The sequence below is a fragment of the Pecten maximus genome, chromosome 18 (genome assembly GCF_902652985.1).
Source record: "Pecten maximus chromosome 18, xPecMax1.1, whole genome shotgun sequence".
Taxonomy (NCBI): Eukaryota; Metazoa; Mollusca; class Bivalvia; order Pectinida; family Pectinidae; genus Pecten; species Pecten maximus.
In genome coordinates, this window is record NC_047032.1 from 22,193,422 (window position 1) to 22,211,506 (window position 18,085).

General features: G+C 38.3%; 1 non-coding gene and 1 pseudogene across 1 annotated transcript; both read left to right on the forward strand.

Moving 5' to 3' along the window:
• The first annotated feature begins 77 nt into the window (after nucleotides 1-77).
• Nucleotides 78-242, forward strand: LOC117317184. The gene has a single exon (XR_004530137.1). It is a non-coding gene; the product is annotated as a U1 spliceosomal RNA (small nuclear RNA).
• Nucleotides 243-15,624: 15,382 nt separating this feature from the next.
• On the forward strand, nucleotides 15,625-15,759 carry LOC117317199 (annotated as a pseudogene).
• The last annotated feature ends 2,326 nt before the right edge of the window (nucleotides 15,760-18,085 follow it).

Genomic DNA, 18,085 nt, shown 5'->3' on the forward strand with positions numbered 1-18,085 from the left:
TTTCGCATTCTGTGAAATAATCGCGTTTATTGGAACCCGCCTTTAGTATATCAGATGATATATGTGGCAATGCTAGCATACTTACCTGGTACAGGGGCTACCGTGATCAGGAACGGCGGTGCCCCCAGGTCGAGGCCTAACCATTGCACTCCGGTCGGGCTGAACCCTGCGATAATCCCAAATGCGGATTACTCGGGTACGCTATTTTTTAGTGTGGGGGTCTGCGTTCGCGCTAACCCCTGTTCATAAAGTAACAAGAGAACAACAATGCCCACGTGTATAGCGACATTCAACGCTACATTTACACTTAATCAACATGCTTTATGGTATTGGTTTCCTAAGAAAATGATAAACCAGCAACACAAAGAATGCTACAGAGTACCAAACACAGTATAATTCAACACGTTCAAGCTTTATAATTTCCAAACGAATGGCAATCGTAATTTCATAATGCATTCACATTATGTATGATCTCTTAACATCACCGAAAACTATTTTAATAGTGGTAGCATTTGCTCCGGGTATCATGCAAAATATATTCTTCATATGTCACACAAGGTAGCACACTACAGTAGGACAGCCTGGCCATGGGCGATTTTTTTTGTTAAGCAAATAACTCCTGTATTATGATATGCATAAAAATGAAAAAATAAATGTACACTATAATTGGTATATTCAGTATGAAGTAGTACATACATGCTTCACATTTGTTAAAACAAAATTTAATGAATTGGTTCCCGATTTTAAATTTCAGGATTTTCCGAAAGCGCGTTTACAAAGAAGGGGTGCCACACTCGTCGTTCCCCAATGATACTCCCCACCGGGGATCTCGTGCCGGGACAGGTTACCTTAGAGGACAGTGACATGGAGGAAGATTATCAGTCAGGAGACAACCTCGTGATTGACGCGGATTCGTCCGGAGTAGTATGAAAGTGTTTCTCCTTTTCTATGGTTAACGGACCTTGAACTTTTTGTTATATAATATTATTATGGCGGCGGCATTGCGATCCATTTACGACCCATGCGTGTCCACGGACTATGAGTTTCGTCTCACCTTGAAGGTGTTTATAGTAAGTGTCACTCTATTTTAGTTTCATTGTTTGCTATTTATTTCCATTGAATGTTATATTTTTGATGGTATCTATCATCATCCATACTTGGAATACACTGTATGTGTACGTCCGTATCATTATTTGTTACCTGGAATCCAAATGTATAGTATGTTTTGTATCTGTTATACTGCAATACAACACATTGTCTCGCATTGTTATCTTTGTTTCCAATTTCAATTTCACCTATTCACTGTTTTTGCTACCATTCAAGAATGCCTGTTTTTAACTATAAAAGCCTTGTCAGTATTCGAGCCTGAACTAAATATCTTATCATCACAGCTTGTTGGTAATGTATCGTTACCTTTGTTTATTGTGGATGTTTTGTTTTGCGATATAATATGCATCTTCCGATACTTACTAATTGGTATTATTTTCAATTTTATTTATTATGAAACTAGTAATAGGTTTCATTGTTCAGCTGTGTTGATTTTGTATACATGTATATATAGAGATTATTCTTTTGCTGGTATTAAGCTGACAATTCGCTTGCGTACGCTTTGCCGATCTACTCGGGGCGCGTGTTTTGAGAGTCACTCTCGTGCACTCGATACCTTTGTAGTAGGACGAGTCGGGGCTCCGGGCGTAACACACACCGCTCCGGCTATTAGTATGTCCCGAAGTCCCGCATCGCCTAGTGTTATAAACCCAGGTTCGGTTAGGTTCTAACACTTGTCGGATATTGAAGAGATAACAAACTACATCATTTTAAAGTTAAGGATATTTAATAAGGGTCGATGGATTATGTACAGATGAAAATACGCTCACACACAAATAACTATATACATTATATCCGCCAACGGACCCCTCCCTTGGTCATGATCTTACAGGAGCTTAACTCTCGCGCCACCTAACATTATGACCCTGCCTAAGTTTTTACGTACCCCTCTGCTACCTATCCAGCTAAGCGAAGGCCTGTTGGAATGTGGCACACCTCCGGAAACAAATCCGTTCGACTTCCCACTGAGCGAGCCAGACACCCGAATATATACCCGAGATTGCGCCCCAGGCATGCTCGTGCGAATCTATTTATAAACGGCTACAACTGCATAAGCGACAATAACAGGTTTAGCCAGACATGACCTCTCCTACTACACACCTTCCTTCTTTAAAAAACCGAGGCACTACTCTGACTTCCTAAATATCAATATCCACCCCAAAAAATATTTATATACACTCTATGTACATGTTTTATGATGAAAATATACCGACTGTTCATAATAAGATACACAGTGCTGCAATTAATGTATGAATGTCATTCTCAGTCACATAATGTCCGGAAACACAATTGGCTTCTCTTCCTTTGGCTGTCCTCGTCCCCTCGTCCGTACATAACCGGTTGTGGTCGCACCAGTGGTTCTTAGGATCACATCCTCATCCCGACATTGATACACAGGAGGGGGAATGATGCAAACACCCTCCTCAGCCACCTGGCGACGCCGCTCCTGGCTCGCAACCTCCCTGGCTCTCTCCCTCCTTGAGTTCATGGGCCCACTTGTTTATGTATATGAAAGTGCCCACACCTTCCACACTGAAACTTGTCCAGTTCCGGAAGGTGTATGGCATTCCAGTGAGTCTTCAGCTTCTTGTAGGTATTGTACAACCTCCCTGTTGTGGCACACACCTCCACTGGACATACCATCCCTCCCGGGACCCATACTGCCCTGACATCATCATCCAAACTCATCCGCCACCATAAGATGAGTATATCCATCCTGCAATTTTCCAAACAATTATGTTACAAAACTAACAAATATTACACAAAAACAAGCACTTCCTGTTTACTCTATGGGGAGAATATCACTTTTGGTTTGACCACCCTCCCAGCCCTTGTCCGAACAGGTGAGTACACTTCATCTGGGGTGTTCTCACACTCCAGTTCCCTAGAAGTGTCAGGGGTACCTGAGGCGGGAAAACCCTCCAACTGTGGACCAGGGGCGCTAGCCCCTTCCGACCAACAATCAGGAACAGATACCCCTTCATAAGGCTTCTTATCATCCACATGTATGTGGCATTTTCTACCCCCAGGGGATTTTTGAACCTCGTACGTGACCTCTGATACTTTCCCTGTAACCTTATATGGCCCCGTCCACCCCAGCCCCAGTTTATTATTTAAACTTGGCGGGTACCACCTCCAGATAAAATCCCCTTCTGTATATTTCCTTGCTTTCAGACCCCGGTCATAATAATTCTTCTGTCTCTCTGCAGCCTTACCCAAATTCACCCTTACAGTACTAAAAGCATCTCTCATAGTGTTCTGCAGCCATTCCACATACACATTTGGACAATGTCCCCCCTCACAAGTATCTGGTCCTCCCACAACAATATCCAAAGGTAGAGTTATTTCCCTTCCCAACATTAACAGGTTAGGACTGCACCCAGTGCTGCGCTGCGCAGAAGATCTATAGGCCATTGTGATATAAGGGAGATGATCGTCCCAGTCATCTAGATGTTCATTCACAAACATGGACAACATTTGCAGAATAGTACGGTTAAGTCTTTCCACAAGACCGTCTGATTGGGGATGATAGGGGTTGGTTCTTGTCTTATCTATCCCCAGTTTCTTACAAAGGTGTGAAAACAATCCCCCCTCAAACTCGGGACCCTGGTCTGTATGTATCTGGTTAGGGATCCCAAATCTACCAATTAATTCAGTACAGAGTTTGTCCGCTACAGTAAGAGCTGTGTGATTAGGGACTGCATATGCTTCCACACATTTCGTATAATAATCGCTGAATACGATTATGTAAAGATTGCCATTCTCTGTTTCTTTCAGGCCTCCAAGAATGTTCAAAGCTATTCTGTCCATCGGCTTAGATACTTGGTCAATGGTGGGAGTAAGCGGTGATCTCCCCTTTCCAGGTCCTGGTTTGCGGCGTGCACACTGTTCACAGGTTTTGCACCATCTTGCTATATCATCACAGTAACCTGGCCAGAAAAACCTTTTCCGCACACTATCGATGGTCCTGTCTCTTCCGAGATGACCCCCAATTCTCGTATTGTGTAGATGTTTGAGAATCTCCTCCCTCAAGTTCTGTGGCGCTATGATCTGGAAATAGTCCTTGGCCCCCTGTAAACAGAGCAATCCTTCCCTAAATACCAACTGTTCCCACATCTGACAGTATACCCTCACTTCATACGGATAGGGTCCCATATCCTTTCTACAGTGTTTATGGCTCAGATTAGACTTTAAGTTTATAACTTGTCTGATTGAAACATCCTCCCTCTGCCACTGTTTCAGCTGATCAACCCCCCAGCTTTCTACCCAATTGATCTCTTCTACTGAGAAAAGCCCACCTTCCAGTCTACCTGTCACACCATCAGATAGCGAACCATCTTCGTGGGAGACCCTCCCCACCCTAGAGCCCCCTTCTGATTCCTTTTTGACTACTGGCCTTGTTATCTTCCCTGAACACTGTGGACAATCATTGCGCTTACACGGTCTATTTGGTCTCCTGGATAAGCATTAGAGTGCTGAGCCCCAGGTCTATGTCTGATTTCACAATCAAACATCTCTATGACTGTTAACCACCTAGCCAGCATTCCTTCAGGATCTTTGAAATTTCTTAACCAAATAAGGGATGCATGGTCTGTTCTTACTGTAAACCTCTTGCCTAACAGGAAATGTTTGAAGTGTTTGAGAAATGTTACTAGAGCAAATAACTCCTTGTGGGTTGTGCAATAGTTTCTCTGTGCAAGCTGCGAACCTCTGAACAGTTTTCTGGCCGGGGCCACTCCATCACTGCTTTAACCTTTTCAGGGTTACAACTTATGCCAGCTTCTGATACTATATGCCCTGGATATTCTACCTGCGTCTGGAATAAAGTGCATTTCTTAGGTTTCAATGTCAAATTTGCTTTCCTAATACACTCAAACACCTCTGTCGGATTTGTCATAGCCATGTCGAAAGTTGACCCAAACACGATTACATCATCTAGGTAGCATAAACATTTTGTCCGCTGCAGACCCCCTAGTACCAATTGCATCATGCGCGAGAATGTTGCCGGCGCATTACACAACCCAAAAGGCATGACTTAGTTAGCCCTACATTTGCCCCAGGAATAGTACTGTCCATACCCATATTCTCTGTAGGTGTTGACTCCCTTTCTACTACTACCATTATATCATCAGGAACAAAGTCCCTGGAACTATCCTGTACTAGGTGACTAGATGATGGAGACATATTTTGCTCATTCCTGTTAGCGATGGGCTGATCACCCCGGTTATTACCTGCCCTCCTAAATAACCTCTCCCTCATATTTCCAAAGAACCTCTCCATATTGACAAAGGAAAATACAACAATGAAATATAAGATAATGTATATATACAATAATTATCTCTCCAACAACCGACAGTTTCAATTGGTCACACGGCACCAGTCTGTAGTAGGACGAGTCGGGGCTCCGGGCGTAACACACACCGCTCCGGCTATTAGTATGTCCCGAAGTCCCGCATCGCCTAGTGTTATAAACCCAGGTTCGGTTAGGTTCTAACACTTGTCGGATATTGAAGAGATAACAAACTACATCATTTTAAAGTTAAGGATATTTAATAAGGGTCGATGGATTATGTACAGATGAAAATACGCTCACACACAAATAACTATATACATTATATCCGCCAACGGACCCCTCCCTTGGTCATGATCTTACAGGAGCTTAACTCTCGCGCCACCTAACATTATGACCCTGCCTAAGTTTTTACGTACCCCTCTGCTACCTATCCAGCTAAGCGAGGGCCTGTTGGAATGTGGCACACCTCCGGAAACAAATCCGTTCGACTGCCCACTGAGCGAGCCAGACACCCGAATATATACCCGAGATTGCGCCTCAGGCATGCTCGTGCGAATCTATTTATAAACGGCTACAACTGGATAAGCGACAATAACAGGTTCAGCCAGACATGACCTGGTGACGTCGAGCTGACTGGTAACAAAATAATATAATATCTAATACTGTACGTTGTTTTTACGAAGCTTAGTTTTAATCAGTCCCTGAAATCCTCTCCTACTACACCTTACCAGTGTTCCGGTCTGGTGGTCACGTTTATTGTATAGTCGATATTCGTTTGAATGTGGTTGTTTTTATACTCACCTGTGGTCCTCGCTTCGTCATTGTACATATATTTTGTTTTATTACGCTTTTCGGTCGAGTGTGTCGTTTTATTCTCGACGCGTGGTCGTGCGCGCGCTTACCTTACCTGTGTTGGATTATGTGTTGTTGGTTCCTTTTTTACCTGTGTCTCTTACATAATCCAATTACAAAAGACGAGGTGAAAAAAGTATGTAAATCTCTTAAGACTGGGAAAGCAGGTGGTTGTGACGGCATTGTATACGAACATCTCTTAAACGGTAGTGAAACGCTTTTCAGATACCTAGCAAAGTTATACAATCTAGTTATAGAGTATGAATATATACCGACGGACTTGAAACGGGGGACCATTATAACGTTATACAAAGGAAATGATAAACCAAAGGACGATCCCAACAGTTACAGAGTGATAACATTGTTACCGGTTATTTTTAAAGTATTTGAGATATTGTTATCAGAACGAATAAGTTCAGTTCTAGATTCCGATTCGCTTATTAGTAAACATCAATCGGCCTACCAGAAAGGGTTATGTAGTCCGTGTACATCTTTTAACTTGCAAGAATGTGTGAGGTACAACACGGAGAACGGTGAAAATGTATATGTTAGTTTTTTAGATAGCAATAAGGCTTTCGACACAGTATGGCATGATGGCCTGCTTTTTAAGTTACATGAAGTTGGTTTAAAATCCAAAGTATGGAAAATATTGAAAGGTATATATACCGGTGTCAGAAGTAGAATTTTGTTTAATGGTTTACAGTCCAGGGACCCGTTTCACAAACAGGGTGTAACTTAAGAGTGGGTGTAAATCCGTATGTAAACCGTACGTAAAAGTTACGGTCCGTTTCACAAAGCATGTGTAAGTTACAAGTGGGTGTAAGTTATTCCACCCTGAGAGGTAGTGTAAATCTGTATGTATCTTTACACCCACTTGTAAGTGCGAATCCAAAATGGCGGCTGGAATGTTATTGATAGATGAAGAAATGAGAAGAGCAATGAGGAGAGAAAGAGTGTTTAGAGAGAGGGGAAATTACTTAGATAAAAACGATGACAGGTATTTAATTGAGCGCTACCGTATGTCACGAGGTGCAATTGTGAATATATATGAAATTATCAAAGATGACTTACTCACCGTAACCAATCGCTCCCACGCCATTGACCCCCAGATTCTTTCTGAAACGGGGGACCTACATGGGGTCAGTCGATCCTCTGTCTCTCGCATTACAAAGCGTGTGACAGGTGGAATTATCCATCACCTGAGAGGGACGATCAGTTTTCCGGCGGATGTTTTACAGCTGAAGGAAGGGTTTTATGCCATTGCCCATATTCCAAATGTTGTCGGTGCCATCGACGGCACCTTAATTCCTATCATTGCCCCTTCCGCTGACGAACATACGTATGTATGTAGGAAAGGATTTCATGCATTGATTATCCAAGCTGTCGTCGACAGTAGGTGTAGGTAAGTTAAACGTCATTCACGCTTGAAAGCTAACAAAATTCATAGCTCTTCTACTTCACAACTTCGTCAATATCGAGAATAGACTCTATATTAGAGTAGTGCCCCTTGAAAGCTTTCTAAAATTCGGAATGGAAACTGAACAGAAATACGGAAATAATCCTCCATCATGGCAGGCTATGACATGATCGTGGCATAAACAAGGGAAGGTTTTACTTTTTTGATAGTTTGAAAAAAAAACACAAACAAACGATTCAAGACACCTTTCAATGTTCTATTAATATAACAAAACATTAAGATACATGTACATGTATATACAGTATGTGTTGTAATTAAATATACGATACTACTGACATCAGTATTTCATGAAATTAGATATATTCTAATTAAATTAGATTTAATCTAATCAAATTAGATATATTCTAATCAAATTAGATTTATTCAAATTTAAAATAGAGATATCTCTATTTCAATACAGATATCTGATTTAAACCAGTAAAACCCAAATTATAGTAATAGAAAAAGATTAATTAGCAACTTTTATATTGTATTATTATGACACCTACACAAGGGTCCAAAAGAAAGCGGTAATTGAGATAAGTTGATCTAAATAAACACAAAACGATTTAACCATTTTGTGTGTAATTGATAATATTACAACTAGTAAAAGACTGTATTTAAGTGTGGGTTTAAATAAGCAAAAGAGGTGCTGTGATCATTTTAAAACTCACGCTCATCTCATGGATTTTACAGTAAACCCAAGTTTTGTTACTCTCATAATTACCTTCAAATATCAGTCTATTATGACTTTGAATATTGACCTTGTGTATTAAACAATTAATTTTTAACACTGAAAGATTTTTAGAGAAAGATCATACCACTCTTACAAAAATAAAAAATGAAAAATATCTTCTGGATAAACCAAAATGGAAATGTTCAGTTTGAATATGTGAAACAATGTCAAATTATGTATGCATATTTTTTATTTCAAATGCAGATTTATCAACATAGTAGCTAGGTGGCCTGAAGCTCTGTGAGGGCCTTTGGGGGCTGTACCCCCACCGGTTAAGCATGCCTCCCTCTTCCTCTTACTCTCCCTCTTCCTTGTATCAGAGAGGAGGTCATGCCATTTACGATTGACCTCCTTCCTGACCCTCTTAACTGAAGGACAAGCTGCATTCACTCTGTTTAATAATGAAAAACAACATTTGATAATCTACACATCCAATATACATGCTGCTACATACATGTATCTCAATCTAATGTAGAAATGCATTTGAACATGCAATAAATGATTTAAAGTTAGCTTTATTTTACCATTACATATTGCATTGGTGCATTAAAAGACTCTGATACATAAGCATAGTACTAAGTTATGTAAACTACATGGAACTTTTGCAAAACAGCCTCCTTACAATGTTTTTGTTTATAAGGGTATTATTCTACTGTACTGTTTATGATATTTCTTTTCCTTCATTAACTGATAATAAACATATAAAACATATATACTTATAATATATACACGTGTATATATCTTTACATGTATTAGAAATACAACTATACCACTAAGATTATTTATAATATAAATTTATGATAACGGAAGTACGAAAAGGACCTGTATAGGCTTAGCCTGTTGTCCGATCCATTTGTATATCTAAATTCTATCTCTATTATTAAATATTGTATGTTAATTAATTCAAATGTTGGATTGAATAAAATATTTTGAAATGAAATGTAAACTACATGGAACTTTTGCAAATCTATGTAGGTATACTTCTACTATACTGTTGATGTTTTTTACTCTGCATAAATCACGTGAAACATCGAAATGTATTTTGTAAGATAACAAGATGTGTATACCAGTAACCGTGTAATCAGGCAGTTACTAGGCGATTTTTTTTTTTTTTTTTGATTTTTTTTTTTACAATTCCTTGTAACTTTTCATGTACGTTTTTGTGTAGGACACCTGTAGTCTGTCACTCGTGATACTTATATAGATTAAGCTGTAACTACCCCGTAAGTGCCACAGATTGAAAATAAAATATATGTATTATATTGTCTATCCGTACATATCCAAAATCGGTAGAATGCATATGATGTCATTTAACTCGAGAACCACATGAACCAGTACACACAAATCACAACACTCGGCCGCCAGGCACCTCATTGTTAGAGCGTGCAACTACAATGTAGCAAACAATGTGTTGTCATTATTATGTTGCTATCAAACTTACATCTATTATTTACAATTGAGCTTTCCCTTTTATTTCATTAAATATTGTAAAAAGAATGAGGGCAATAATTACAATCGAAACATATGATTTCGTGAAATGGAGACGCTACTGGAGAGCTTACATTGAATTATTTCAAGGTGCTCCCCAGCAGCGTCAACCAAAACTTCAACCTCTTTTGAGGAAAAGGTTTGCCGTCTCTTTTTCTTCTCGGCGCTCGCCATTGTTTACAAGTGTCGTCTGTCAAATACAGCTTTTGGGCCTCCAAATGAAGAGTTCTCGTCAATTTTCGCGCGAAATCTGAACTTACGTATACTCGTAAGTATTTACGTACACGTAACTTACGAAGATATTTACACCCGGTTTTGTGAAACGGCCCATACGTAAGTTACGAATGGGGACTTACGTACACGTAAATTGATACACCCGGGTGTAAGTTACACCCTGTTTGTGAAACGCTCGCCAGATATGTACCGATGGAAAGAGGTATCTTACAAGGTAGTGCGTTATCAGCGAAAATGTATCTAGTATTTATCAATCAATTGTTGAAAGATATTGAGCAGAGCGGTAAAGGGTCAATGGTAATTGATATAAGAGTAAACGTCCCTACTCAAGCGGATGATATATGTCTTATTAGTAATAAACGTAATAATTTGAAATGTATGCTTAAGATGTGTGAAGATTATGATAAGAAATGGAGATTTTTGTTTTCCTCAGTCAAAAGTAAAATTATGTTTTAGTAAACACAAGAATATCAAGTCAAATTTTTATCTATACGATGAAAGTATACAAGAAGTTGAAAATATTGTCCATGTAGGTATAATGTTAAATTGTACATTACATTCATACGAACGCACCAAACGCGCATGTAATAAATTAAAAAGTGGTACAATATTAATGTGTCTAATTAGGAGTGGTGCACACCCTAGTGCACTGAACCCCGTGACTGCTGGTAAATTAATCAAACAAACTGTGTATACGTCAGCACTATATGGTTGCGAACTATGGATTTTATCTAGGAATGAAGTTTTGATGTTAGAGAGGGCACATAGGTTTATTCTCAAAGCAATTCAGGGATTTAATAACAGGACCCGTACCGATATGTGTTTGGGGTTGATTGGATGGACAACCATAGAAGGTTATATAGACATTAAAAAACTATTGTTTTTTGGAAGATTATGCCATTTAGAGAAGAGTACTTTGACATATTGTATATTTTTAAGAAGGCTTTACAAATCTATGTTAAGTGGAAACGAAAGCAAAGGTGGAATTGTGGATATTATGAGAGTAATTAATAAATATAAATTGAATGATGTAATCAAATTATTTATTCAAACAAGTGCATTTCCCTCAAAACCGCAATGGAAGAAACTCGTGAAAGCGTCAGTGTTGTCAAAAGAAGATAAAGAGTGGAAAGAGAGAATGATGAGCAATAATGAATTCAGTAGATTTAGGTTTATTCATAATAAATTAGAACCGCATGTGTTATGGAAACTTGCAATGAAATATCCTTGCTGCACAAACTCCATACATTATGTTATGAAAATTGTCGTTTCCAACTTTACAAATGAATTGACAGAGCTATGTCACAAATGCGGCAATATGTATAGAGATGTTTTAACCCATATCATATTAGACTGTAGTTACATCGATAATCTGAGAGATCAATTATGGTGTTCCATCGCATGTATTAGTGACACGGGTTTATTGTTGAGTGTCTATCTACATTCCCTCTCGGATAAAGAACTTGTACATATCCTAATTGGTGGACCAATTAATTTCGAATTGAGTAAAGTAGATATTGATGAATTCAGAAGAATAACAGTAGTTGCTGTTGAAAAAAATGTCAAAAACTTATTACCAGTAGCGTGACTGACGTCACTACATTTAAATTGCTCTTTTTTTTCTTTTTTTTTTTGAATGAATGTACATCATTAATTACGGTTTGCACGTATGATTTAAAGTGTAATGTATTAATCATAGTAATTTAATATATGAGTATGTGAAATATATATGTCTAGAAAGTGATATTCGAATGCACCTTAAATGTAATGTCTGTTTATAGAGACATATTATCGTAGATTATGTACATAGTACCACTAATCGACTATAATGCACAAGTCTATTGTTAATTCCACTTGTAAAAAAATATGCACATTTAATTATTCCTACATGCATGTCATTCAAATGTATTTGTATATACATATATATGTATTCTGTTTATAAAATCTTCATTTTGTTTATTTAATTTTATTTAGATAGGGAGGGCAGAGCCATGTTTGTGGATTTTAAATATATGGACTGTGAATACCAAATTATTAATGTGTATGCCCCAAACATTGATGAAGAACGAAAATTATTTTTTGATGATATAGTTCGTCATTTTTCGTGCAGAAGACCGGTTATTTTTGCAGGTGATTTTAACTGTATAGAGAACAATAACATTGATAAGATCGGTGGTAATCCTAAGCGTGGTCTCACTGGTAGTTTGTTTTTAAAAAACTTATGTCATGATTTCAAGTTGTTTGAAACTTTTCGTTCGCTATTCCCCAATGTCGTTTCTACGACTTGGCATGGTAATGGTGTTTCATGTAGATTAGATCGTTTTTATATTTCGTCTCTTTTTAAAGAATATTTAGTGGATTGTAGGATTTATCCGTCTGGTGGTTCCGATCATGATTTTGTGTTTCTCAAAATTAAATTATTTTCTGAGGCTAAGTTTGGGCCTTTTTATTGGAAACTTAACAATAGTATTTTGACCGATAGAGCCTTCCAGATTGCTTTTAAAACGTTTTTAGTTAAAGATAAGCCTGTTTCGTTGGAGGATTGGGACGATTGTAAGGTTATAATTAAATATTTTATTGTCGGATATTGTAAACGTAAGACTAAGGTCAAGCGTTCTGTTGTTAAAGCTTTACAGGATAAATACAATAAGTTGTATTGTTTAGAAAAGCAGTCCCCTGGTGAGTTTATTGACCAGGTTCAGTCTATTAAGAGACAGTTACGTGATTTTCACTCAGAAAGTTTTAAAGGGTCTATGATTAGATACAGAGCCAATTTTTTGGATTTTTCTGAAAAACCTTCAAGATATTTCCTTAAAATGGAAAGTGATAGAGGTAAGAAGAAATTCATAGAGAAAATTGACTTACCTGATACTTTTTCTTCTGTCTCTAATTCTAGTGACATTTTAGCTGCTTTTCAGGATTTTTATGTGAAACTTTTTACTGAGGAAGCTATCAATTTTGAATTGGCCGATTCCTTTTGTGAAAATCTTCCACGACTTAACGCACTTGATATGTCAATGTGTGAGGGTCCTATAGAGAAACAGGAAATTCTCGTTGCGTTAAGACACATGAGGAACAATAAGTCCCCTGGTAGTGATGGTTTAACTAAAGAATTTTATCTTACGTTTTTTGATTTGTTAGGTGATCAGCTCGTATTGTTATATAATGCCTGTTTTTCAGAGGGGTGAGCTGTGTGACACCCAAAAATTATCTTATATCTCTCTATTGTGTATAACTCTTATAACATGAAAAACTGGAGGACTATTTCCCTTCTTAATATAGACTATAAGATTTTATCTAAGGTGATTACTAATAGATTAGGTAAAGTAATTGATAAACTTGTTGGCACTGACCAGACATGTGCGATAAAAGACCGATCTATTTTTGAAAATTGTCATTTACTTCGTAATATTGTTGACTATGTTGATCAAAAAGACTTAAAATGTGTATTTATATCTCTAGACCAAGAGGAAGCGTTTGATAGAGTGAATTATGAGTTTTTATTTAAGGTACTTACCGCTTTCAACTTTGGACCCGATTTTATCAGGTGGGTCAGTGTTTTATACAAAAATGTCCATTCGTCCGCCATTGTTAATGGGTTTATTTCTGACCCTTTCCTCATCACTCGTGGTGTAAGACAAGGCTGTAGCTTATCTCCCCTTTTATACGTTTTGGTATTGGAACCCTTTGCAGAAAAGGTCCGTGACGATCCTGAAATAATTGGTGTAAAGTTACCGGGTTCCTCTCAGTCGGCCAAAGTTTCCCTTTATGCTGATGATAGTACTGGTATATGCTGCACAGTCTCGTCTATTTCAAAATTGTTTTCATGGTGTGATTTGTATGGCAGAGCGTCAGGGGCTAAATTAAATAAGCAGAAAAGTAAGGGAATTTGGCTTGGGAAATGGAAATCACGTTCAGATCATCCTTTTGGCATTACTTGGGTGGAAAAACATACAATTTGTGGGGTTCTAGTTGGAAATAACATCACCCCTGACGACATTTGGCAGCCAGTTTTTAAAAAATTATCAAGGACCTTAGATTTATGGAAACTTCGAAATTTATCATTTACACAAAAATCTATTGTTATAAAGGTCCTTGCTTGCAGCAAAATATGGTATATCGGTACTGTTGTCATAATGCCAAGGCATTATTTAGAACTCTTTCAGAGAATTTTGTTTAGATTTCTATGGAATTCTAAGTCGGAGCCACTTGCGCGCTCCGTAGCCTATGCTTCTCTTACTAGTGATGGACTTGCTATAGTTAATATAAAAGTTAAACTTCAAGCTATTTACTTGAAACATTTGCAGAATTTTATTTTTAAAGATACCCAGGCCAAATGGAGGTATTTTACCATGTACTGGCTTTCATTAGATTTGCGTGAATATTTTTCATCTGTTAATAATAATTCTCCTCATAGCAAGTGGTATCCTACGTTTTATACTCGTATTTATAGAATTTTAAGAAATATATAGAGGATTTTCCAAAGTCCAACATTCAATCAGTGACAACTAAGGAGTTGTATGGTACGTTATTATCTGGTGTCATCACTACACCACGAATTGTCAGGATTTTTCCTGCTATAGATTTTGCTCCTGTTTTTCTCAATATTTCCAATAAGTTTTTTGGATACCCGCTCTCGGGATGTAGTGTTTAAAATCGTACATGAAATTATTCCTGTTAATTTCAGAATGTATAGGTTTGGTGTTGAGTCTTCTAAGAATTGTACATTTTGTAAGGATTTTGAAACAATTTCTCATTTGTTTTTTTAGTGTCCTTTTATTCAGCCTTTAGTTTCTTTAGTAAATTCATGGATTCACCAAATCTCAGAGAACAAAATTCCTACTGATTTGGCACTTTGGCGTTTTCACTCCCCAGTCAGTCTCACTCTAAAAGTAAAGACTCTTGATTTATTTCTAGTGGCAGAATCCTTATCTTCTATTTAGAATATACGTTGCGTTAAAAAATACGACAGAAAGTCTCCCACTTCTAATTCTCTTGTCTGCCACTTTCTGAGCAGTATAATTCTCCGTATCAGGTCCGATTTCGCTCGCTTCCCTATAAACATCTTCTCTGAGTACTGGTGTACTACATATATTTTTGTGCTGTTCGAGATGATGAATTAATTTTCAATCTTCCCTTGTGATTTTTACTTTTTGTGTATATTAAGTTTTTGTTGATATCTGAGTTTTTCGTGATTTTGCATCGATCTTTCACAGGACCTAAAATATTTTGATGATTTCTGTCTGTATTATCTTAATACAGAGTCATGGATATTGTAGCGTATATAATTTTGTCTATTCCAGTTGATCCAGGTTTATGTATTGAACATCGTCATTGTAGGGATAATTGCACCTTACCGGTGTTACCGGTTGTCCATAGTATACTGGCGTCATAGGGGCTTGTCTCGTGACGTTTTTATCTGTAAATCTGTAAACAAAACCATTTAAAAAAAAAAAAAAAAAAAAAAGGTGCCCCCAGGTCGAGGCGTAACCATTGCACTCCGGTCGGGCTGAACCTTGCAATAATCCCAAATGCGGATTACTCGGGTACGCTATTTTTTAGTGTGGGGGTCTGCGTTCGCGCTAAACCCTGTTCATAAAGTAACAACAGAACAACAATGCCCACGTATATAGCGACATTCAACGCTACATTTACACTTAATCCACATGCTTTATGGTATTGGTTTCCTAAGAAAATGATAAACCAGCAACACAAAGAATGCTACAGAGTACCAAACAGTATAATTCAACACGTCCAAGCGAATGGCAATCGTAATTTCATAATGCATTCACATTATGTATGATCTCTCAACATCACCGAAAACTATTTTAATAGTGGTAGTAGCATTTGCTCCGGGTATCATGCAAAATAAATTCTTCACATGTCATACAAGGTAGCACACTACAGTAGGACAGCCTGGCCATGGGCGATTTTTTTTGTTAAGCAAATAACTCCTGTATTATGATATGCATAAAAAAAAATGAAAAAAAATCAATGTACACTATAATTGGTATATTCAGTATGAAGTAGTACATACAGGCTTCACATTTGTTAAAACAACAAGAGGCCCAATGGGCCTGTATCGCCCACCTGGCTCTACAGCAACTTTGAAGTTGGTTAAGGTCATTTCTACAGATACTATGCTGATTACTTCTTTATTCAAATATCAGAGTAGGCTAAGTTTATTCATATTAATAAATTTTCTAGTCCTTTATTCCAGCATTCTATTGGCCTAATATCAGGTCTCAAAGGCTCTTGGCTATCGCAAAATTATTATTTACAGATTGAAGCCGATTTCACGCCTGTGACCTTGAATGTAGGTCAAGGTCATTTATTTGAACAAACTTGGTAGCCCTTCACCCCAGCATGCTACAGGCCCAATATCAAGTCCCAGGGCCTCTTGGTTATTGCGAAGAAGTTGTTTGAAGATTATAGCCTATTTCACCCATGTGACCTTGGATGAAAGTCAAGGTCATTTCTTTGAACAAACTTGGTAGCCCTTCACCCCAGCATGCTACAGGCCCAATATCACGTCCCTGGGCCTCTTGGTTATTGAGAAGAAGTCGTTTGAAGATTTTAGCCTTTTTGACCCCTGTGACCTTGAATGAAAGTCAAGGTCATTCATTTGAACAAACTTGGTAGCCCTTCACCCCAGCATGCTTCAGGCCAAATATTAGGTCTTTGGGACTGTTGGTTATCGAGAAGAAGTCGTTTAAAGATTTTAGCCTTTTTAGCCCCTGTGACCTTGAATGAAGGTCAAGGCCATTCATTTGAACAAACTAGGTAGCCCTTCATCCCAGCATGCTACAGACCCAATATCAACTCCCTGGAACTATTGGTTATTGAGAAGAAGTCGTTTAAAGATTTTAGCCTTTTTGACCCCTGTGACCTTGAATGAAGGTCAAGGTCATTCATTTGAACAAACTTGGTAGCCCTTTACCCCAGCATGCTACAGACCCAATATCAACTCCCTGGGACTGTTGGTTATTGCGAAGAAGTCGTTTAAAGATTTTAGCCTTTTTGGCCCCTGTGACCTTGAATGAAGGTCAAGGTCATTCATTTGAACAAACTAGGTAGCCCTTCATCCAAGCATGCTACAGACCCAATATCAACTCCCTGGGACTGTTGGTTATTGAGAAGAAGTCGTTTAAAGATTTTAGCCTTTTTGACCCCTGTGACCTTGAATGAAGGTCAAGGTCATTTCTTTGAACAAACTTGGTAGCCCTTCACCCCAACATGCTACAGACCCAATATCAACTCCCTGGGACTCTTGGTTATTGAGAAGAAGTCGTTTAAAGATTTTAGCCTTTTTGACCCCTGTGACCTTGAATGAAAGTCAAGGTCATTCATTTGAACAAACTTGGTAGCCCTTCACCCCAGCATGCTTCAGGCCAAATATTAGGTCTTTGGGACTGTTGGTTATCGAGAAGAAGTCGTTTAAAGATTTTAGCCTTTTTGGCCCCTGTGACCTTGAATGAAGGTCAAGGCCATTCATTTGAACAAACTAGGTAGCCCTTCATCCCAGCATGCTACAGACCCAATATCAACTCCCTGGGACTATTGGTTATTGAGAAGAAGTCGTTTAAAGATTTTAGCCTTTTTGACCCCTGTGACCTTGAATGAGAGTCAAGGTCATTCATTTGAACAAACTTGGTAGCCCTTCACTCCGGCATGCTACAGACCCAATATCAACTCCCTGGGACTGTTGGTTATTGAGAAGAAGTCGTTTAAAGATTTTAGCCTTTTTGACCCCTGTGACCTTGAATGAAAGTCAAGGTCATTCATTTGAACAAACTTGGTAGCCCTTCACCCCAGCATGCTACAGGCCAAATATTAGGTCTCTGGGACTGTTGGTTATCGAGAAGAAGTCGTTTAAAGATTTTAGCCTTTTTGGCCCCTGTGACCTTGAATGAAGGTC